The sequence below is a fragment of the Thalassophryne amazonica genome, chromosome 13, assembly GCF_902500255.1.
Source record: "Thalassophryne amazonica chromosome 13, fThaAma1.1, whole genome shotgun sequence".
NCBI classification, from domain to species: Eukaryota; Metazoa; Chordata; class Actinopteri; order Batrachoidiformes; family Batrachoididae; genus Thalassophryne; species Thalassophryne amazonica.
Genome location: NC_047115.1, coordinates 65,173,575 through 65,198,265, shown reverse-complemented (window position 1 = coordinate 65,198,265; position 24,691 = coordinate 65,173,575).

Here is a 24,691-nt window from a genome sequence, read left to right as displayed (position 1 = left end):
AGTAGTACTACTTAGTGCTCAAATCCCACAACTATACAGTAAAACAGGAAGCACCAGTACCCTTAAGACGTGGACTCTCTTTCTCCTACAAAAGTACTGACATCATCAAACCCCTGTCTTCCTCCACCTTGTGTGTCCATAAGCTTTTCACAGGTGTCTCTCTATCTCACAGGCAGAGGACCCAGAGACATGACTGTCATTGCTGAGATAAATAAATATTTGGCCATTTTTAATATACACCAAAAATTATCTACATATTTTTTTTTTTTACAGGAACTTGAATTCAAACAAGAACAAATGCTGAAGGCATGGAAGCTGTCACTGTAACCAGCTGTATACATACTGGACACACCCTGTGTGACCTGACATACGCATCTCATAGGTTGTCTGCAGCGGCCCAGAAGAGCCAATTTGAAAGCCATATCTGGGCATTGCCATGTTGGCAGTGCTTAATCTGCCTACGTCATGATCAAGACATAAATGGATACAGTGGGTGATTAGGATGTGTGGAGTGGACTGCATTTATATAGCACTTTTCCATCTGCATCAGAAGCTCAAAGCACTTTACAATTATGCCTCACATTCACCCATTCACACACCGATGTCAGAATGCTGCCATGCAAGGTGCTCATTACACACCGGGAGCAAGAAGGGGATTAAGGACTTTGCCCAAGGGCCCTTTGTGATTTTCCGTTCTGGCCAGGGTTTGAATTAAGGATGACCTAGTCTGAAGCCCAACTCTTAACCACTAGTCCATCACTTCCCCGCATGATGAAAGAAACCTAAACATGGCCCACCTTTGAGTCGGAACCAACTCCGCTAACAGGCTAATTTCAGTTCACATGTTTATGAAATCATATTTTTGGGGGCTGCACGATGCTTCTCACATTGGTCTGCTTTGGTGTGGGCATTAAACGGTATGAGCAGTGTACATTCTCAGTAACTGTGTATTAAATGTGCATGGCCTAATGGATCAAGCTACACAGTAAATTCTGGAGAGTAAAATATACTCTGCCAGGATAACATTTGGTCTCCATCCAAATAGAGTTAAATATACTCTAGATAGAGTCAAATCAGGTCTACTGTCTTGTCAAATCACATTTTTCAACTCCAATAAGCGTTATTCACAGCATGGCAGAGTTGATTCTATCCTGTGATAGAACTGGTTTAGCACCGTGACAGAGTATATTTAACTCTATTTGTTCTGGGACCAAATGTTATCCTGGCAGAGTATATTTTACGCTGCAAAATTTATTGTGTACCCACAGTAACTAAAAGTGCTAATACTGTTCATATACAACATGAAATGAGAGGATAATTTTGTTCCATAAAAGTACTGCTATCTTTGATGATCTGTTATAGCATTGCAGCAGTGGACTGAAAAGCCTTCTATTTTATAAGTTACCCAAACCCGAAAATTAACATTTGTTGCAATATCTGATTTTGTTCACAGGTATGTCTGGACAATGGAAACATGTTTTGCCCGTGCTTGATCGGTGTATGAGCCCAGAAATTTGACAATTTGTGACCGCAGCTTATTTAAAATAGTCTATTTTGAGATATTGCATTCCTCTGAGATATGGATTGACAAAATATATCCCAGTATGGTTTTAAACCATGCAGACTGGTATGATAGAGACATCCATAGGGTTTAATCATTTAAAGATGGTCAAATTTGTAAATTATATGAATAAAATGGTGAAAAATAGGCCCCAAATTAACCCTCGTTTTGGTTTTGGTGAAGCACAAAAATCTGTCTCCAGCAATATTGATTTAGAATATCACTTTCAAATAAGATTTAGAATATGCCCAGACATCTATAGCATCATACTGAGCCATTAAAAGTCAGCTAAGTATTCTCAGACGTTTTAGATATTGCACAAGATTACCCCTTCCCCCTAAACTTCAAATATCAACAAATCGTTACTGTGGGATCATTAAGAACATCATATGTTTAGTTCTCTATTAGAAATATATCCTATTATGCTTCTATATTATACTGACTTGTATCATAGAGATACTTACAAGGTTTAATATTTTAAGCTGTTTAATTTTATGTATTAAAACCATAAAATAGTGAAAAATATGCCCCAAATTGACCATCGCTTTGGTTTTGGTGAAACAAAAAAAATCTGACTCTAGCAATATTCCTTAAAGATATTTTGTTTGTTTGGTTGGTTTTTTGTTGTTATTTTTGTTATTATTTTTTCTGTGTGTGATATTTACAAAGACATCTGTGGTGCCTGCAAGGGATATCATATCCGATCACGAGGAAGCTGATACTAGACTTGTCCTTCATGCTTGTGCAGCTGCAAATGCTGGTGCCTAAGTTATAGTTGTCTGTAGCCCAGACACTGATGTCCTTGCTCTTCTTCTCTACCACTGGCCACTTCTCAATACACAATCGTTCTTTCTGACTGGTAAAGAAGGCAAACACACTACCCTTACCAGGTTCATCCCTGTGCATTCACTGTACAAATGTCTGTCCCAACCTCAGAGCAACATTCTACTTCCAGTATACTGTCTAACTGGCTGCAATACCATGAGTGCGATGTTTAACATGGGGAAAAAGAAGGCCTTCAACTTAGTAAAGCAGAAAGCAAGCTAGTTCCAAGAAATGGCAACTATGGGAGATGACCAGTGACCAGGTTTATCAGTACATTGTATGGAACTGAATGTGAAACACTGAACTCATTTCGATGTCTGGAAGCTAATGAAGGTGTGGCTGCAAAGAAGCTTCCTCCAACAGATGATAGCTTCGGGCTCCACCTGCAGCGGTGTGTGTGTGTACCAATTGTTCAAATGGAAGCATGCACATGTCCCCATCCTTGATTTGCCATCTCCTACACAGTATGGATATGAGCAACTATCACAAACAGGAGCACTAGTACCCAAGATGACAACACAAGCTGTTTCAGCTCCAGAACTGCTGAACCTGGTAGTATGCGAGTGTGATACTTGTGATGCAACATGCTCCTGCTTGCAACACAATCAGCCATGTACTGCAGCATGCAACTGTGAAGGCTCACTTGATGGTGAGGAACCATGCACAAATGAATTTACATTTGGAGCATTTGGAGCATTCACAAACAGTGACACTGACAACACTGAAGAGCCAGATGAATGTTAAGTTTAAGTGCGAATATACTGGTGTTATTGAAATGTGACTAAGTTTAGAGATATATTCTTTTTGGTCGTGAACATAATTATCATAATTATAAAACTTAAAGTTTAAATCACCTTTTGAATTATTTATTGCATTTTGTTGTCTACTAAAAACAGCAATATGTTAAAAGTTATAAGATTACATCCAAATCCATGATTTGACATTTCTTTGGATTTAGGGGGGAGGAGTGACCTTAAAAGGTCTGTAGGAAATCTTTGAGCTTTCTGTTAACTTTACATGGTTATGTAGCCTGTTGTAGATGTCTAAGAAACCTTTCTGAAGGTTCTATCTCTATTCGTTTTTGCTAGAGACAATTTTTTGTGTTAAATCAAATTCAAAATGAGGGTCAATTTTGGCATAATTTTAAGATTAAAAGTACAATTTTCCAATATTTTGGTATTATTTACTTTTAAAAACTCATTTGATGTACTTCATATCATATCATGTTTGCTAAAAACCCCATCTGGGATAAATGTAATGCTTTTTTCTGTAATAGATTTGCAATAACTTCAAATTGTTATTTTTCAGGGGGGTTAGGTTGTAAAATATCAAAGGTTTCAGCTCATACACAGTTCCTGCATTGGAAAATTAGATTTTCTATGCCCAGACATACCCATGATCAAAATCCAATCCATGAACAAATGTTAATTTTCGGGTTTCGGTACCTCAAAACGTATGCCAGATCTGCTGCTCAACTATTAGGATATTTCACTGCACAACAAGCCATACTATTCCAAATATTTGTCATAAAATGTTCAAAATGATAGACACAGCCCTCCACCTCATCAAGTGACCTCTGAGCTAACGGCACTATGAGAGTTGGAGGTGCTTGGCACAGCTGCTATCACTCAAAGTGACCATGCCCCTAAATATGCAACTTTATGGCTTAAAATATCTTAACTCTAGGGGGTGAACTTTTTCCTAACTTCTGAGTTTGTTATGGTGGGGGAGCTATCTAGTAAGTAGGTCTCTTCAGCTTCTCCCTTGTTTTCTCTCGGGATTACTACAACAGCTCCAAGGTGGATCTGCATGTTGATTTGGCACACGTTTTACATTGGATGGCCTTCCTAACTCAACTCCACATGATATGGAGAGTGGGCATGGATGGTCTTGAACCCAGAGTATTGTCCCATGGAAACAAGTGCACTGAACCATTTGGCCATATGCGACTGAGGGGAAAGTATCTATAGACAAAATAATTTTTGTACCAAGCTGTAAATATGTTTACTTCAGCTCTGAAGCTGGACATTTTATGTAACATGGACTTGAATGGAAACTCACTTTTGATGTCAGCCTCAAGTGGCCTTTCAAGGAACTACAATTTAATTTAATTTATTTCATTTTTTTCATTCATATAGTGCAAAATCACAACACAGTTGCCTCAAGGCGCTTCACACAAGTAAGGTCTAACTTTACCAACCCCCAGAGCAAGCAACCTCAGAGCAAGAAACCTCAAGCAGACCAGACTCAAAGGGGTGACCCTCTGCTTGGGCCATGCTACCGACACATTTTACAAAACAATTTACAAAATGTATATACAGGAAATTTTGCCGGTGCACAGAGCAGGAGGGTTGCACAAGTAGACACTACTCCCATCTCTGGATGGAGCTGCACCTCAAACAGAGAGAAAAAACATAATCAGGCATCAAATACAGTATAATTTGTCAGCATTAAGCAACAAGAAAAGCAGAAGAAATACTAAGGTGATCGCCGACCACTAGCCCTAAGCTTCACTAAAAGACCCAGACTTTAGATAAAGTTGAGGCCGCGGCTCGCTCCGTTTACTAATAAAATTGATTTAAAAAAGTAAAAAGCATAGTAACTATGCCAGTATGCTAGCCATACAAAATGGAAAATAAGTGTGTCTTAAGTCTGGACTTGAAAGCCTTTACAGAATTTGTTTTATTGATGCAGGGAGATCATTTCACAGAACAGGGGCACGATAAGAGGAAGCTCTGTGACCCGCAGACTTTTTATTCACACTAGGGACACAAAGTAGTCCTGCAACATGAGAATGCAGAGCTCGGGCCGGTACGTATAGGGTTTAATTAGGTCAGCTAGGTAGGGAGGTGCCAGTCCATGAACAGTTTTATAGGCAAGTAGCAGAACCTTAAAATCTGATCTCACAGGGACTGGAAGCCAGTGAAGAGATGCCAAAATGGGTGTAATGCACTCAAACTTTCTGCTTTCTGTCAAAAGTCTGGCAGCAGCATTTTGAACCAATTATAGATCCCTAATGCTGGACAGCGGTAAACCAGAAAATAGAACATTGCAGTAGTCCAATCTAGAAGAGGTAAATGCATGAATCGAGGTCTCAGCATCAGCCACAGACAGAATGGGATGACTCTTTGCTATATTTCGCAGGTGAAAGAAAGCAGTCCTCATAATATCTCTAATGTCCTCTTGCTTGCCTCTACTGGTGGTTGGCTCTCACTGCGGTATTGTATCACTTCCTGTTCCGGAGCACAGCTGTGTTTTTCTGTATCTGTTAGCTGTTTAATCTGCGCAGTTAGATTGATCTAGTTATCTAGATTACGATTTGTTTCCCAGTGTAATCTTTACGTGCCTTAACTAAAGCACTCCTTCTGCTGAATCACCTCTAAATTATTTACACATTATTCACTTTGCGTGTTTTTAGGAATCCGCTAGCTTAGCGTAGCTACTAGCTCTTAGCCGATTTAGCATGGCGGCTTCTCCTGTCTCTCCCGCACTTTTCTGCTCTGGGTGTGAAATGTTTAGTTATTCCTCGGCCTCCTTTAGCAGTAACGGTACTTGTAATAAGTGCAGCTTATTCGTAGCTTTGGAGGCCAGGCTGGGCGAATTGGAGACTCGGCTCCGCACCGTGGAAAATTCTACAGCTAGCCAGGCCCCTGTAGTCGGTGCAGACCAAGGTAGCTTAGCCGCCGTTAGTTCCCCCCTGGCAGATCCCGAGCAGCCGGGAAAGCAGGCCGACTGGGTGACTGTGAGGAGGAAGCGTAGTCCTAAACAGAAGCCCCGTGTACACCGCCAACCCGTTCACATCTCTAACCGTTTTTCCCCACTCGACGACACACCCGCCGAGGATCAAACTCTGGTTATTGGCGACTCTGTTTTGAGAATTGTGAAGTTAGCGACACCAGCAACCATAGTCAATTGTCTTCCGGGGGCCAGAGCAGGCGACATTGAAGGAAATTTGAAACTGCTGGCTAAGGCTAAGCGTAAATTTGGTAAGATTGTAATTCACGTCGGCAGTAATGACACCCGGTTACGCCAATCAGAGGTCACTAAAATTAACATTAAATCGGTGTGTAACTTTGCAAAAACAATGTCGGACTCTGTAGTTTTCTCTGGGCCCCTCCCCAATCGGACCGGGAGTGGCATGTTTAGCCGCATGTTCTCCTTGAATTGCTGGCTGTCTGAGTGGTGTCCAAAAAATGAGGTGGGCTTCATAGATAATTGGCAAAGCTTCTGGGGAAAACCTGGTCTTGTTAGGAGAGACGGCATCCATCCCACTTTGGATGGAGCAGGTCTCATTTCTAGAAATCTGGCCAATTTTCTTAAATCCTCCAAACCGTGACTATCCAGGGTTGGGACCAGGAAGCAGAGTTGTAGTCTTACACACCTCTCTGCAGCTTCTCTCCCCCTGCCATCCCCTCATTACCCCATCCCTGTAGAGACGGTGCCTGCTCCCAGACCACCAATAACCAGCAAAAATCTATTTAAGCATAAAAATTCAAAAAGAAAAAATAATATAGCACCTTCAACTGCACCACAGACTAAAACAGTTAAATGTGGTCTATTAAACATTAGGTCTCTCTCTTCTAAGTCCCTGTTGGTAAATTATATAATAATTGATCAACATATTGATTTATTCTGCCTTACAGAAACCTGGTTACAGCAGGATGAATATGTTAGTTTAAATGAGTCAACACCCCCGAGTCACACTAACTGTCAGAATGCTTGTAGCACGGGCCGGGGCGGAGGATTAGCAGCAATCTTCCATTCCAGCTTATTAATTAATCAAAAACCCAGACAAAGCTTTAATTCATTTGAAAGCTTGTCTCTTAGTCTTGTCCATCCAAATTGGAAGTCCCAAAAACCAGTTTTATTTGTTATTATCTATCGTCCACCTGGTCGTTACTGTGAGTTTCTCTGTGAATTTTCAGACCTTTTGTCTGACTTAGTGCTTAGCTCAGATAAGATAATTATAGTGGGCGATTTTAACATCCACACAGATGCTGAGAATGACACCCTCAACACTGCATTTAATCTATTATTAGACTCTATTGGCTTTGCTCAAAAAGTAAATGAGTCCACCCACCACTTTAATCATATCTTAGATCTTGTTCTGACTTATGGTATGGAAATAGAAGACTTAACAGTATTCCCTGAAAACTCCCTTCTGTCTGATCATTTCTTAATAACATTTACATTTACTCTGATGGACTACCCAGCAGTGGGGAATAAGTTTCATTACACTAGAAGTCTTTCAGAAAGCGCTGTAACTAGGTTTAAGGATATGATTCCTTCTTTATGTTCTCTAATGCCATATACCAACACAGTGCAGAGTAGCTACCTAAACTCTGTAAGGGAGATAGAGTATCTCGTCAATAGTTTTACATCCTCATTGAAGACAACTTTGGATGCTGTAGCTCCTCTGAAAAAGAGAGCTTTAAATCAGAAGTGTCTGACTCCGTGGTATAACTCACAAACTCGTAGCTTAAAGCAGATAACCCGTAAGTTGGAGAGGAAATGGCGTCTCACTAATTTAGAAGATCTTCACTTAGCCTGGAAAAAGAGTCTGTTGCTCTATAAAAAAGCCCTCCGTAAAGCTAGGACATCTTTCTACTCATCACTAATTGAAGAAAATAAGAACAACCCCAGGTTTCTTTTCAGCACTGTAGCCAGGCTGACAAAGAGTCAGAGCTCTATTGAGCTGAGTATTCCATTAACTTTAACTAGTAATGACTTCATGACTTTCTTTGCTAACAAAATTTTAACTATTAGAAAAAAAATTACTCATAACCATCCCAAAGACGTATCATTATCTTTGGCTGCTTTCAGTGATGCCGGTATTTGGTTAGACTCTTTCTCTCCGATTGTTCTGTCTGAGTTATTTTCATTAGTTACTTCATCCAAACCATCAACATGTTTATTAGACCCCATTCCTACCAGGCTGCTCAAGGAAGCCCTACCATTATTTAATGCTTCGATCTTAAATATGATCAATCTATCTTTGTTAGTTGGCTATGTACCACAGGCTTTTAAGGTGGCAGTAATTAAACCATTACTTAAAAAGCCATCACTTGACCCAGCTATCTTAGCTAATTATAGGCCAATCTCCAACCTTCCTTTTCTCTCAAAAATTCTTGAAAGGGTAGTTGTAAAACAGCTAACTGATCATCTGCAGAGGAATGGTCTATTTGAAGAGTTTCAGTCAGGCTTTAGAATTCATCATAGTACAGAAACAGCATTAGTGAAGGTTACAAATGATCTTCTTATGGCCTCGGACAGTGGACTCATCTCTGTGCTTGTTCTGTTAGACCTCAGTGCTGCTTTTGATACTGTTGACCATAAAATTTTATTACAGAGATTAGAGCATGCCATAGGTATTAAAGGCACTGCGCTGCGGTGGTTTGAATCATATTTGTCTAATAGATTACAATTTGTTCATGTAAATGGGGAATCTTCTTCACAGACTAAAGTTAATTATGGAGTTCCACAAGGTTCTGTGCTAGGACCAATTTTATTCACTTTATACATGCTTCCCTTAGGCAGTATTATTAGACGGTATTGCTTAAATTTTCATTGTTACGCAGATGATACCCAGCTTTATCTATCCATGAAGCCAGAGGACACACACCAATTAGCTAAACTGCAGGATTGTCTTACAGACATAAAGACATGGATGACCTCTAATTTCCTGCTTTTAAACTCAGATAAAACTGAAGTTATTGTACTTGGCCCCACAAATCTTAGAAACATGGTGTCTAACCAGATCCTTACTCTGGATGGCATTACCCTGACCTCTAGTAATACTGTGAGAAATCTTGGAGTCATTTTTGATCAGGATATGTCATTCAAAGCGCATATTAAACAAATATGTAGGACTGCTTTTTTGCATTTACGCAATATCTCTAAAATCAGAAAGGTCTTGTCTCAGAGTGATGCTGAAAAACTAATTCATGCATTTATTTCCTCTAGGCTGGACTATTGTAATTCATTATTATCAGGTTGTCCTAAAAGTTCCCTAAAAAGCCTTCAGTTAATTCAAAATGCTGCAGCTAGAGTACTGACGGGGACTAGAAGGAGAGAGCATATCTCACCCATATTGGCCTCTCTTCATTGGCTTCCTGTTAATTCTAGAATAGAATTTAAAATTCTTCTTCTTACTTATAAGGTTTTGAATAATCAGGTTCCATCTTATCTTAGGGACCTCGTAGTACCATATCACCCCAATAGAGCGCTTCGCTCTCAGACTGCAGGCTTACTTGTAGTTCCTAGGGTTTGTAAGAGTAGAATGGGAGGCAGAGCCTTCAGCTTTCAGGCTCCTCTCCTGTGGAACCAGCTCCCAATTCAGATCAGGGAGACAGACACCCTCTCTACTTTTAAGATTAGGCTTAAAACTTTCCTTTTTGCTAAAGCTTATAGTTAGGGCTGGATCAGGTGACCCTGAACCATCCCTTAGTTATGCTGCTATAGACGTAGACTGCTGGGGGGTTCCCATGATGCACTGTTTCTTTCTCTTTTTGCTCTGTATGCACCACTCTGCATTTAATCATTAGTGATTGATCTCTGCTCCCCTCCACAGCATGTCTTTTTCCTGGTTCTCTCCCTCAGCCCCAACCAGTCCCAGCAGAAGACTGCCCCTCCCTGAGCCTGGTTCTGCTGGAAGTTTCTTCCTGTTAAAAGGGAGTTTTTCCTTCCCACTGTAGCCAAGTGCTTGCTCACAGGGGGTCGTTTTGACCGTTGGGGTTTTACATAATTATTGTATGGCCTTGCCTTACAATATAAAGCGCCTTGGGGCAACTGTTTGTTGTGATTTGGCGCTATATAAAGAAATTGATTGATTGATTGATAATGTGGAGGTCAAAGGACAACAAAGGATCAAAAATTACCCCAAGGTTCCTCACTTTGTCATACTTTGTGATGTATGACACACGAAGCATTAACTGGTCAAACTGATGCCGATGTCTCACTGGACCAAGAACCATCATTTCAGTCTTATCAGAGTTTAAAAGCTGGAAATTGTTAAACATCCAGCTTTCCACTTACACACGGCAATCTTCTATGAATTTTATGTGGATGAGATTACCAGCAGTTATCGGCATGTATAACTGAGTATCATCAGCATAGCAATGAAAGGTAATCCCAGAACGCTGCAACATATGCCCACAGGGTGCTATATAAAGGGAGAAAAGCAGGGGGCCTAAGACGGACCCCTGTGAAACCCCAAATTTCATGTCACTAAGGTTAGAGGTAGTGTTATTGTACAAAACACGGTGAGAACGACTGGTCAGGTATGATGTCAACCATGCAAGGGCATTCCCAGTAATCCCAAAATGATTCTCCAGCCTACCGAATAGAATATGATGGTCCATGGTATCAAACACAGCACTAAGATCTAACAGCAGCAGAACTGTAGTGGTGTCTGAATCCATTGCAAGCAGAAGATCATTCATCACTTCAGTGAGAGCTTTCTCTGTGGAATGATATTTTCTGAAAGCAACATTTTCTTCTTCTGGGTGGGTTTCTGAGAACATTGAAACTCACCATTTGACAGCATTTGCCAACCTCACCTGGCAACATATTTGCTTATATTGAAAGGTCAGTTTTAATTTATACATCTTGCACTGCACATTGATGAGTCATTTTAAATAACTGAATCACTGTCTGAGGACATGCAGGAGGGATTAAATTTCCCAGCTGTCTTGGAAATGCCTTGGGACCCCCCGGGAAAGAGTTACAGGACTTGGCCAAGGATAGGGAAGTGTAGGGTGAGCTGCCACTGTGGTCTCCCCCCAGATTAGTGATACACTGTAAAAAATGTCTGTGAACTTAACAGCGAAATCCTGTGAAATCATGACATAAAAAGACTGTAGAAAGAAAAACAAAGGAGTAGTGTTTAAAAACAATAATGTGTAAAATGTCGAACGAAACCAAAGTGTAAATTTAACAGTACAAATATGTTACAATCATCATATCCCACTGTGGAATTTACAACTGACTGTCGTTTAAACACAGAAAAACTGTAATACCAAAAACAGTACAATACAGTTAAACTTTACAGATGAGAATTTTCACAAATACTGATAATTAAGGATTATAAAAAAAGATGTGATGTATCTGTTTAAACTACATTTTGAGGATAGTTAAACATAAGGTGACCATTTTGCAGACATTTTATCTAAAATTACAACAGGTTTATATTGTAAAATGTACATATTTTATGCAAAACCATTTAATAATAATAATAATAATAATAATAATAATACATTTTATTTGTGTAGCGCTTTTCTAGAAACTCAAAGACACTTAAATTTACATATTCACTGTAATTTTTACAGAATTCCCCTGGTAACCATAGCTGCCAGAATTTTTCCATAAAAACAGTGGATTTTTTTTACAGTGTAGAATATGAATGGATCACTGTCTGACATATGCACTGATAAAGAATAGTAAAACTCTTGACTTTTGACCCCTCCAGACCTGCACTCTTCTGCAGTGATGCAGCGACACTTTCTCCTGTTGCTCTGATTGCTCTGGCTAAGCATCTCAGCCACTGCAAATACCTCAAATGAAATAAATCAAAATGTAAATGCAATGTACCAAAAAAAAAAAAAAAGCTGTGTTGCTGCATTAAGTCGAGCAGTCTCCTGACACGGGCGCAGTGTGATAAATCCCAGTAGAGGCACATGCTAAACAGCTCCAACCTGGCTGCAGCCAGCCAGTTCGCTGTAAACAGGCTTTGTGTCACTATTGTCATATCTCAGCTCCATTAATATACATGAGAGCCTTTAAGATGCTTGGAGCGAGCGAGAGCAGCCTCTCTCCTCTTTGTCTATACTTCTCCCATCTGGCTTTTTCTTCTTTTCTGTCTTCTGCACTTTACTGTTAATCATATCATTGGTCTCCTTTTTATGTTTCCTTTGTTAAAGTTCTTTCACGTTTCACTTTCTGTTTTCTTTCTTGCTTTCCCTTGATGATGACAATGAAAATCCACAATAACATCCAACAACTTCTTCCCGTTCTGCAGGTTTCTTTTTCCTGTTTACACTTTGTTGCATTTGTCTTTTCTGTATTTTCCCATTTTAGAACAGATCATCCTTATTTGTCTACATTATCTCTACCAAGGACTTGTGTTGTTTCTGGGAACTCAGTGGGACAGAATTTGTGTATGTCTTGTTTGCGTCCTTGCGCAAGATGCTTCATCTGCATTGGTGCGTTGGCTTTTTTTTCACTTTAACCCTTTAATGGTCAGCTCAGCTGTTTGGTAGAGAATATTGACATCTACTACATTCTCATGAAAAATGTGAGCACATTAAATGGTTAATAGTCTCTGGAAAATCTTATTTCTGTTTGTTTTATATGATCATGCTCATCAGAAGCCTTCAGAAGAGGGTTTTTTTTATACATATTTGTGTGTATGCAACAAGCTGTATGCACACCTGATTGTGCGTGTGTCGGTAAAACACAGACAGGAGAGCAAAGAGAAAATATATTTTCACTGTGGACACCCACTGTGTCACAGATGCATAAATGCATGAATGTATGTGCGGCTGCATTTGTTTGCAGTGACTCTTACCAGTGCAGTACAGTGTATTACATAACTCTGAATAATGTGGAGAACAGATATTCTATCACTTCATCTCTCTCTCTGTGTGTCTCATGTTCCCTCCATTTCTCCCTTGTCAAACAGACTGATTTATACGGGGTGTGTTTCCCCACTCATCGCTCGTTCCTCCCTCTCATTTGGTCTTGCGTTCTTTCTATCAGTTGCCTGTTGACACTGTGGTTGCCCTCACTTCCTTCATTGTGTGCATGAGCGAATGAGGAAGTGCGGATGATTTATGCATCTAGGAAGCATGGTCAGATGCAGAAGAAGCAGGGTCACTGCTTTGCCACTGGTTTCCTCTCCACAAAACCTCTGCCGTGCTGACTGTTTTTGTGGCTTGATGTGAGACTCTGACTGGTCTTTCCTGTCATCATCCAGCTGTAATCCTTTGGAGTGAGGTGTAGAGACTAATGTTGAGCTGAAAATCCATTTATGCTTGAAAACACACACAAAAACTCACATTTATGAGTTCCAACACACAGTACAGTGAAACATTTGTTAACGTTTCATTGGTCTTGACTCATGCTTGCACAGAAGTCAACATACAGTAGTGTTCAGAATAATAGTAGTGCTATGTGACTAAAAAGATTAATCCAGGTTTTGAGTATATTTCTTATTGTTACATGGGAAACAAGATACCAGTAGATTCAATAGATTCTCACAAATCCAACAAGACCAAGCATTCATGATATGCACACTCTTAAGGCTATGATATTGGGCTATTAGTAAAAAAAAGTAGAAAAGGGGGTGTTCACAATAATAGTAGTGTGGCATTCAGTCAGTGAGTTCGTCAATTTTGTGGAACAAACAGGTGTGAATCAGGTGTCCCCTATTTAAGGATGAAGCCAGCACCTGTTGAACATGCTTTTCTCTTTGAAAGCCTGAGGAAAATGGGACGTTCAAAACATTGTTCAGAAGAACAGCGTAGTTTGATTAAAAAGTTGATTGGAGAGGGGGAAACTTATACGCAGGTGCAAACAAATTATAGGCTGTTCATCTACAATGATCTCCAATGCTTTAAAATGGACAAAAAAAAAAAAAAAAACAGACGCGTGGAAGAAAACGGAAAGCAACCATCAAAATGGATAGAACAATAAACAGAATTGCAAAGACTCACCCATTGATCAGCTCCAGGATGATCAAAGACAGTCTGGAGTTACCTGTAAGTGCTGTGACAGTTAGAAGACGCCTGTGTGAAGCTAATTTACTTGCAAGAATCCCCTGCAAAGTCCCTCTGTTAAATAAAAGACATGTGCAGAAGAGGTTACAATTTGCCAAAGAACACATCAACTGGCCTAAAGAGAAATGGAGGAATATTTTGTGGACTGATGAGAGTAAAATTGTTCTTTTTGGGTCCAAGGGCCTCAGACAGTTTGTGAGACGACCCCCAAACTATGAATTCAAGCCACAGTTCACAGTGAAGACAGTGAAGCATGGTGGTGCAAACATCATGATATGGGCATGTTTCTCCTACTATGGTGTTGGGCCTATATATCGCATACCAGGTATCATGGATCAGTTTGGATATGTCAGAATACTTGAAGAGGTCATATTGCCTTATGCTGAAGAGGACATGCCCTTGAAATGGGTGTTTCAACAAGACAATGACCCAAAGCACACTAGTAAACCAGCAAAATCTTGGTTCCAAACCAACAAAATGAATGCCTCGCAGATTTGAAGAAATCATGAAAAACTGTGGTTATACAACTAAATACTAGTTTAGTGATTCACAGGATTGCTAAAAAAGCAGTTTGAACATAATAGTTTTAAGTTTGTAGCATCAACAGCAGATGCTACTATTATTGTGAACACCCCCTTTTCTATCTTTTTTTTACTAATAGCCCAATTTCATAGCCTTAAGAGTGTGCATATCATGAATTCTTGGTCTTGTGGGATTTGTGAGAATCTACGGAATCTACTGGTACCTTGTTTCCCATGTAACAATAAGAAATATACTCAAAACCTGGATTAATCTTTTTAGTCACATAGCACTACTATTATTCTGAACACTACTGTAAGTTGTAGCATTTTCCATCCATATGTTGATCCATAAATCAATCAACCCATCCATCCATCCATCCATCCATCCATCCATCCATCCATCCATCCATCCATCCATCCATCCATCCATCCATCCATCCATCCATCCATCCATCCATTTTTGCCAATCCTACTGATTTTGTGAGATGTGTCATACACTGTGGACAGGTCACCAGTCAATCATTAAACAAAACAAATTGCTCTTTCTGTTTGAGGCTCAAAACTTTTGATATCCCCTCGTACACACACACACACACACACACACACACACACACACACACACACACACACACACACACACACACACACACACACAAGGACGGTAAGGGAAGTCTGGGGTCTCCTGCTGGAGCTGTGGCCCTCGATCCCAGATAAACAGTTGAAGATGAATGAATGAATGACACAAACAGGGTACCCAGGCATAGAGATTTTTGTGACATTTCAGAGACATTTGTGATTGCTTCTCCTCTGAGAGTCCAGGTTTGTAGAAGTTGGGCCCCTGGATTCAACTGTGTAATGGTGTGAGAAAAAAATAATCAAAATAAACATTTGTCAGCTTCCTCTTAATATTACTGATTGCATGCTGCCTTTGATGTTTGTAACTCTGAGATTTTGTCTTAAACCTAAGAACATTCTTGACATGATATCCTAAAGGTTTGTACCCATAAAAAATATGTGCAATCACCACTGCACTTGCAAATACACTTGCATGGTGAGTTACTCATAGCACACAACAAGAATTGTGTCTTTCAAATGTGCAAAATAGTGTGCATTGTTTATTTGGAATATTGGCTTTTATTAATATGCAATTTGGCTTTGTCCACCCGATTGTGCAAAATTCTGAGTGGCAACATGAAAATGTTTTTTTTTTTCTTTTTAGTTGCCAGCATGTGAACACTCTCAGTTATGTCACAGAGTGTGTGTGTAACAAAGCACAAGGTGTATAACAAAAAGTAACTAGCTTAATTATAGCCATTTATGTGGCTAAATCACCATTTATATAATGCTGTCTATGTCCACTTACTGCCTGCTATCAATTGTATAGTTAGTTTCAATATATCACTCACAAAACAGGCTCAACCACAAAGTGCAAAAGTTTGGATTACCCTCACAATTTAGCACTCCTGTTTTAGTACATTTGTGGTGGTGGCCAAGTGGTTTAGTGTGTTTGTTTGCATTATAGAAAGTTCCAGGTTCAAGGCCCCCCTGCTTATTCTCTATGTAATGTGGAGTTTGTGTCAGAATGGGTGTAAAACTTGTGCCAAATCAACATGCAGATCATCTCAGATCTGCAGTGGCGACCCCGAGTGAAACAAGGGAGAAGCCGAAGGGACTTGTTTTTTGACTGGGACTTTAGTAAATCAGAGGGGTAGTTGACCATTGCCCAGGTGTGTGAGTTCATAGACATCGATGATTGCGTTGCCTCTGACAATGTAGGCTTGTAGATGATAGGCCTGTAGTTTTGATCATGTAATGGTATTTTTTAGCACAGGCCAAAACTGGATATAGTTACAAACAAGCAAAGCAAAAATGAGAAGTTAGAAACAAAATTTGTGTCTTCATGATTGATTTTAACTGCAGATCTTTGAAATACTTTATAACAATGCAAGAGTCACTCAGAGTATGATTTAGTACTTTCTTTGCCTGCCTTTCTCAGGTGGAGGCTCATGAAGTTTAGTCCTGAAATGCATCATTAGACAGGAGCATAGCAACAGTTATCAGTTGGGACACAGGGGCAAACTCACCAGTCCTCTCAGTCCTGTTGTAGCATTGTCCTGTCTCAGTGCAGAGTGTGTGTGTGTGTGTGCTCCCATGCGCATGTGTTTTGTCTACCATCTGTTATAATCAGCAATGAATATTGCAGGGGCTCCTGCACTTTAAACGGCTTATATACCCTATGGATGTTGATATGCATGGGAGAAATGCACTCTGTATGCGTTTACAGTTGGCCCATTGATTTATAATTAACACTGGCTTACTGCTCCAGCACACACACAGCTGGCCTGCTCTCTGGGGTCAATCCAGTGTGTGCATGAGTGTGTATGCACACACAAAAAAAGTTATTTCAGTGTCCGAGAAAGACATATTGGGCATATGTGGATTTCTTCTGGGTGTTACTGTGTAAATGGAGAAGTGTACACATGTGCATGTGCATATCAGTATTATTTGTCCTGCATGCTTTTCTACTTAAAACTGTTTTATTTTCCAGTGTTTGCTTGAATAAGTGAGTGTGCATGCAAATGCATTCACATGGTAACCATGGTAACTCATTTAATGCTCCTTGCAGACCACAGACAAAACAGTCCCATTAAATGCATTGATTCCAGTGGACATGCGAATTATATAGACACAAACACAGTACATCCTCTAGAAATATGCAAACACCACTAGACTGTACTCTTGGAATTTGTTAGCTATGAGTTCCACTAGCCCCCCCCCCCCCCCCCCCACACACCACACACACACCACACAGAGTAAAGTAACATGTTCTTAATACAAACACCCATCCTCTATTAGGTTTCACCAGTATTATTCTGAAAAACTAAGTGACTGTGCAAGAAGGAGAAGAGTGAGGAAAGCCACCAAGACACCTAAACAACCCAGAGAAGTTATAGGCTTCTGTGGCTGTGATTGGAAAAATTGTGCCAGTGCAAGTTTGGATTTTATATCCCCAGTTAATACAGCTTTCAGATGAAGTGGGGAAGAGGAGAATTTCTTAAAAAAGTAGACCTGAAAGTTCACCTACAATTTGCCAGAAGGTACATCTGAGATGCACGCTGCGATTTGATGTTTTAGTGAAAGAAGACCCTCCTCTATACCACTTCATCATGAAGCTGTATAACTAGAGATACAAAATGCAGAATTGCACTATGCACAATTTCGTCAATCACAGCCACAGAGCCTAAAAACTTTTTTCTGGTTGTCTGGGTGTCTTGGTGGCTTTCCTCACTGTTCTCCTTCTTGCAGAGTCACTCAGTTTTTGAGATCTGTCCTGCTCCACACAGATTTACCATAGAGTGCCATACTGTTTGTATTCTTCATAACTGATGTAAATAAAGTTCAAGACATATTCAGTGACTTGGAAATGTTCATGTATCCATCTCCTGACTTGTCTGAAGAAAACTGGCAATAAAACTGATTATTTACAGGTATTATACCAAAGGGGCTGATTACTTATGCAACCCATCATCTTGGCTTTTATATTTTTAATTAATTTATATTAAGTTGTAGAGATTTACGTTCAGTTTGAGTCTAAGGAAGATAATTTTAGAAATTTTTATATTGAGAAGCCTGATTTACTTTTGTATTATGAAATGCCATAAAAAAATTTAAATGCGTGAAATACCAAGGGGCTGAATACGTTTGCAAGCCACTGTAAATGTGGATGAGGTCTGAGATGTACGCTGGGGCCAGTCCATTTAAAGCTTTAAAAACAAACAATAAATCTTAAAATCAACTCTAAAACAAACTGGAAGCAAGTGCAGGGATGCTAAATCGGAAGTAATGTGCTCTCGCTTTCTCCTACCAGATAGAGGCGCGCAGCAGGATTTTGGACCAACTGTAAGCGTGAAAGTGCATTGTGGCTAATGCCAATAAAAAGTGCATTACAGTAGTCTAAACAAGAGGAGACAAAAGCGTGCACGACTTGTTTGAAAGCATTAAAAGATAAAAAGGTTTACTTTAGATAAAAGACGCAATGATTCAGATTTGACAACCGCGTCCACCTGCTTGTCAAATTTAAAATCTTGATCAATAATGATGCCCAGGTTGGTGACAGACTGTTTCATGTGCTGTTTAAGAGGGCCCAAGTCCAAGAGGGGGTCAATATTTCCAAATAAAATGACCTCTGTTTTACCCTCATTTAGACTTAAAAAGTTGTGGGCCAACCAAGCCTTTACGTCACCCAAACAATTCAGAAGAGGCGCCAAAGGGGCAGAAGCAAGTTTTTTGAGTGGCAGGTAAATCTGGCAGTCATCTGCGTAAAAATGATACTGTAAGCCATGAGTTTTGAAAATTTGACTGATGATCAGTGGAAACAGGATGCACCTGCTCTCAGTTATGAGCTTCATGGCAAAGGCTGTAAACATTTAGGCAATTTTGATTTCTTAGTTTTTTTGTTTGTTGTTTAGTTTTTAATACATTTGCAAAATTCTTAAAAAAATTCACATTGTTATTATTCCATTTGGAATAAGGCTATAAAATAACAAAATGTGGAAAAAAGTCAAGTGCAGAGAATACTTTCCAGATGCACTGTACTTTTCCAATGTGTCCTGGAAACACTTTCTGACACCAAAGTACTAGGTGATGTCACATTAACTTGCTGCCATCACTACCTGTTGCCATAAAATTCTCGAACATGGATGGATTGAAAATCAAAAATGCTTATGTCTTATAAATTCTAAGTCTTGTCTCCCATTGGATATTTTTTGCCCTATGTTTTTTTTTTCTCTGCTTTTATTAGTATTGCGAATCAAAGGCGATGGGTTTTTCACTTCCATCAGACATTTTGTAGAAATCACTGCAACCGTTCCCCATGGGTGATGCATCACATTCCAGGATCAATGACACATCTTGGTTGTAGTGTACTAAGACTTGGTTTGAGATTAGCTGTCTTTTAGCTTCCTCAAAATCCCTGTCACACAACTCTGTCCAGTCCCATTGGCATCTTTCTGAAGCAACCTCGTCATTGGCGCAATCACTGTTGGCAAATTCCATATGAATTACCCAAAATAACTCAGCAAGGAACGGGAAAGACCTTAACTCTGTCCACATTACTAGGAGTTTTAGCTTGGGAAATAGCCTCACATATCAGACTTTGTACACTAGCCAAAGTGAAGCAGTTTGTTTTGTCAGGCTGGCCAAAACAAGTGTTGGATGATGACATGCAGCCATACTGAGAAGGAATTTGACCTAACAGTGGAAGACGATTGTTTCTGGGGTGATTCTGGCAGTAATTATACCAGATAGCCTAAAAGATAGGTTACTCTAGAGCTACATGACAGCCACTGGTGTGTTGAAAAAATTAATTCCCTGGCTAGAAGGTAGCTTTCAACAGATGATGATATTGGAACTGAAGTGATCAGTGTGACATTTGCAAGTATCTTTGCAGAGGTGTCAAGTAACGAAGTACAAATACTTCGTTACTGTACTTAAGTACACTTTTTAGGTATCTATACTTTACTCCATTATTATTTTCTGCCTACTTCTGACTTCTACTCATTACATTTCACACAAGTATCTGTACTTTCTATTCCTTACATTTTTAAAACAAACAGCCTTGTTACTCTTGGCTTCAGCGCCGGTGGATGTGCGCTGGCGTCAGTGCAGTTCCACCGGCGCGGCTTCACCGAGGCGCGAGTGCCAGCGCACATCCACCGGCGCGGCTTTACCGAGGTGCCAGCGCGGATTTATCTGACCATGGGTCCGAAGAAGGCACTGACCGGCGGAGGAGGGAGATGATATCCAGAAGTCCCTGGACTTTTTGTCTGAGGAAATCTCTGTTGTTAAAAATATAGCAGAAATCCATTATGGAGCTGGTGGAAGAAGTGAAGGCTCTCCGGATCCAGAATGCTGAGAAAGACCGGCGTCTGGTGCACCTGGAGAACAGTGTTGCGGAGTTGGAACAGTACACAAGGATGAACGATGTTTATTATTACAGGAATTCATATTAAACCTCGATCCTACACACGGGCGGTGTCAGAAGACAGCGGAGGGGAGGCCAGTGAGCAGGAGGCCAGCTCAGTGGAACAACAGGTGGCTGACTTCCTGCAATCTAAAGGTATTCAAATGGACTGTAATAACATTGAAGCGTGCCACCCCCTGCCCAGGAGAGAGGATGGAGACAAACGAGCAGTTTAATGAGGTTTGTCAACAGAAACATAAAATGGCATTGTTAAAACAGGGACAGAAACTCAAAGGAACAAACGTGTTCATCAATGAACATCTGACCAAAAGAAACGCAGACATCGCCAGGAAAGCTCGTTTCTTAAAAAAGCAGGGAAAAATTCAACAGACATGGACATCCAACTACAAAACATTCATCAAACTGAACGGAACACCAGAACAAGCGAAGGTTATGGTAATCAGGAACATCAAGGAACTGGACAAATACGATCAATAAGGTATGAGGACACAAACACATCACAACACCATGACACAGACCAGAGGAACCTATTCATCTACTACATCATCTACATCTGGAGACAAGAAGGATATAACTCAAGGATTGCTGATCATGGAAAAGTAGAACTGAGAACATTTAAATACACAGACCACAATGTACTGGACTTGGAGCATGATATAGACCCGGACAATAATTTCTTCTCAAATATCAATGACAGTTGTTGCTATTATACAGATGAACAGTTAATCGGATCATTAAAACGGATAACAAATTATCAATAATCCATTTCAACAGCAGAAGTCTGTATGCAAACTTTAACAACATTAAAGAATATTGAAGTAAATTTAAAAAATATTTAACATAATTGCCATATCAGAAACATGGATCAATGAAGATAAAGGAATGGATTTTGAACCAATCGAAGCGTGGTTCGCAGATTGAAGCAATGCTTCGACCTATTGTTTAATTTATTCTTTTTTTCTTTCGCTTAATTTTCCCCCGCTAAAACCCTAAAGAGCATACTTCTGTGAGTTCTACTGTCTTGTCAAATCACATTTTTCAACTCCAATAAGCGTTATTCACAGCATGGCAGAGTTGATTCTATCCTGTGATAGAACTGGTTTAGCACCGTGACAGAGTATATTTAACTCTATTTGTTCTGGGACCAAATGTTATCCTGGCAGAGTATATTTTACGCTGCAAAATTTATTGTGTACCCACAGTAACTAAAAGTGCTAATACTGTTCATATACAACATGAAATGAGAGATAATTTTGTTCCATAAAAGTACTGCTATCTTTGATGATCTGTTATAGCATTGCAGCAGTGGACTGAAAAGCCTTCTATTTTATAAGTTACCCAAACCCGAAAATTAACATTTGTTGCAATATCTGATTTTGTTCACAGGTATGTCTGGACAATGGAAACATGTTTTGCCCGTGCTTGATCGGTGTATGAGCCCAGAAATTTGACAATTTGTGACCGCAGCTTATTTAAAATAGTCTATTTTGAGATATTGCATTCCTCTGAGATATGGATTGACAAAATATATCCCAGTATGGTTTTAAACCATGCAGACTGGTATGATAGAGACATCCATAGGGTTTAATTTTAAAGATGGTCAAATTTGTAAATTATATGAATAAAATGGTGAAAAATAGGCCCCAAATTAACCCTCATTTTTTTGGTGAAGCACAAAAATCTGTCTCCAGCAATATTGATTTAGAATATCACTTTCAAATAAGATTTAGAATATGCCCAGACATCTATAGCATCATACTGAGCCATTAAAAGTCAGCTAAGTATTCTCAGATGTTTTAGATATTGCACAAGGTTACCCCTTCCCCTAAACTTCAAACATCAACAAATCGTTACTGTGGGATCATTAAGAACATCATATGTTTAGTTCTCTATTAGAAATATATCCTATTATGCTTCTATATTATACTGACTTGTATTAGAGGTACTTACAATTTAATATTTTAAGCTGTTTAATTTTATGATTAAAACCATAAAATAGTGAAAAATATGCCCCAAATTGACCATCGTTTGGTTTTGTGAAACAAAAAAAATCTGACTCTAGCAATATTCCTTAAAGATATTTTGTTTGTTTGGTTGGTTTTTTGTTGTTATTTTTGTTTTTTTTTTCTGTGTGTGATATTACAAAGACATCTGTGGTGCCTGCAAGGGATATCATATCGATCACGAGGAAGCTGATACTAGACTTGTCCTTCATGCTTGTGCAGCTGCAAATGCTGGTGCCAAAGTTATAGTTGTCTGTAGCCCAGACACTGATGTCCTTGCTCTTCTTCTCTACCACTGGCCACTTCTCAATACACAATTGTTCTTTCTGACTGTAAAGAAGGCAAACACTACCCTTACCAGATTCATCCCTGTGCATTCACTGTACAAATGTCTGTCCCAACCTCAGAGCAACATTCTACTTCCAGTATACTGTCTAACTGGCTGCGATACCGTGAGTGCGATGTTTAACATGGGGAAAAAGAAGGCCTTCAACTTAGTAAAGAGAAAGCAAGCAAGTTCCAAGAAATGGCAACTATGGGAGATGACCTATGACCAGTTTATCAGTACATTGTATGGAACTGAATGTGAAACACTGAACTCATTTCGATGTCTGGAAGCTAATGAAGGTGTGGCTGCAAAGAAGCTTCCTCCAACAGATGATAGCTTCGGGCTCCACCTGCAGCGGTGTGTGTACCAATTGTTCAAATGGAAGCATGCACATGTCCCCATCCTTGATTTGCCATCTCCTACACAGTATGGATATGAGCAACTATCACAAACAGGAGCACTAGTACCCAAGATGACAACACAAGCTGTTTCAGCTCCAGAACTGCTGAACCTGGTAGTATGCGAGTGTGATACTTGTGATGCAACATGCTCCTGCTTGCAACACAATCAGCCATGTACTGCAGCATGCAACTGTGAAGGCTCACTTGATGGTGAGGAACCATGCACAAATGAATTTACATTTGGCATTTGGAGCATTCACAAACAGTGACACTGACAACACTGAAGAGCCAGATGAATGTTAAGTTTAAGTGCGAATATACTGGTGTTATTGAAATGTGACTAAGTTTAGAGATATATTCTTTTTGGTCATGAACATAATTATCATAATTATAAAACTTAAAGTTTAAATCACCTTTTGAATTATTTATTGCATTTTGTTGTCTACTAAAAACAGCAATATGTTAAAAGTTATAAGATTACATCCAAATCCATGATTTGACATTTCTTTGGATTTAGGGGAGGAGTGACCTTAAAGGTCTGTAGGAAATCTTTGAGCTTTCTGTTAACTTTACATGGTTATGTAGCCTGTTGTAGATGTCTGAAGAAACCTTTCTGAAGGTTCTATCTCTATTCGTTTTTGCTAGAGACAATTTTTGTGTTAAATCAAATTCAAAACGAGGGTCAATTTTGGCATAATTTTAAGATTAAAAGTACAATTTTCCAATATTTTGGTATTATTTACTTTTAAAAACTCATTTGATGTACTTCATATCATATCATGTTTGCTAAAAACCCCAACTGGGGTAAAGTAATGCTTTTTTCTGTAATAGATTTGCAATAACTTCAAATTGTTTTTTCAGGGGGGTTAGGTTGTAAAATATCAAAGGTTTCAGCTCATACACAGTTCCTGCATTGGAAAATTAGATTTTCTATGCCCAGACATACCCATGATCAAAATCCAATCCATGAACAAATGTTAATTTTCGGGTTTCGGTACCTCAAAACGTATGCCAGATCTGCTGCTCAACTATAGGATATTCACTGCACAACAAGCCATACTATTCCAAATATTTGTCATAAAATGTTCAAAATGATAGACACAGCCCTCCACCTCATCGGTGACCTCTGAGCTAACGGCACTATGAGAGTTGGAGGTGCTTGGCACAGCTGCTATCACTCAAAGTGACCATGCCCCTAAATATGCAACTTTATGGCTTAAAATATCTTAACTCTAGGGGGAACTTTTCCTAACTTCTGAGTTTGTTATGGTGGGGGAGCTATCTAGTAAGTAGGT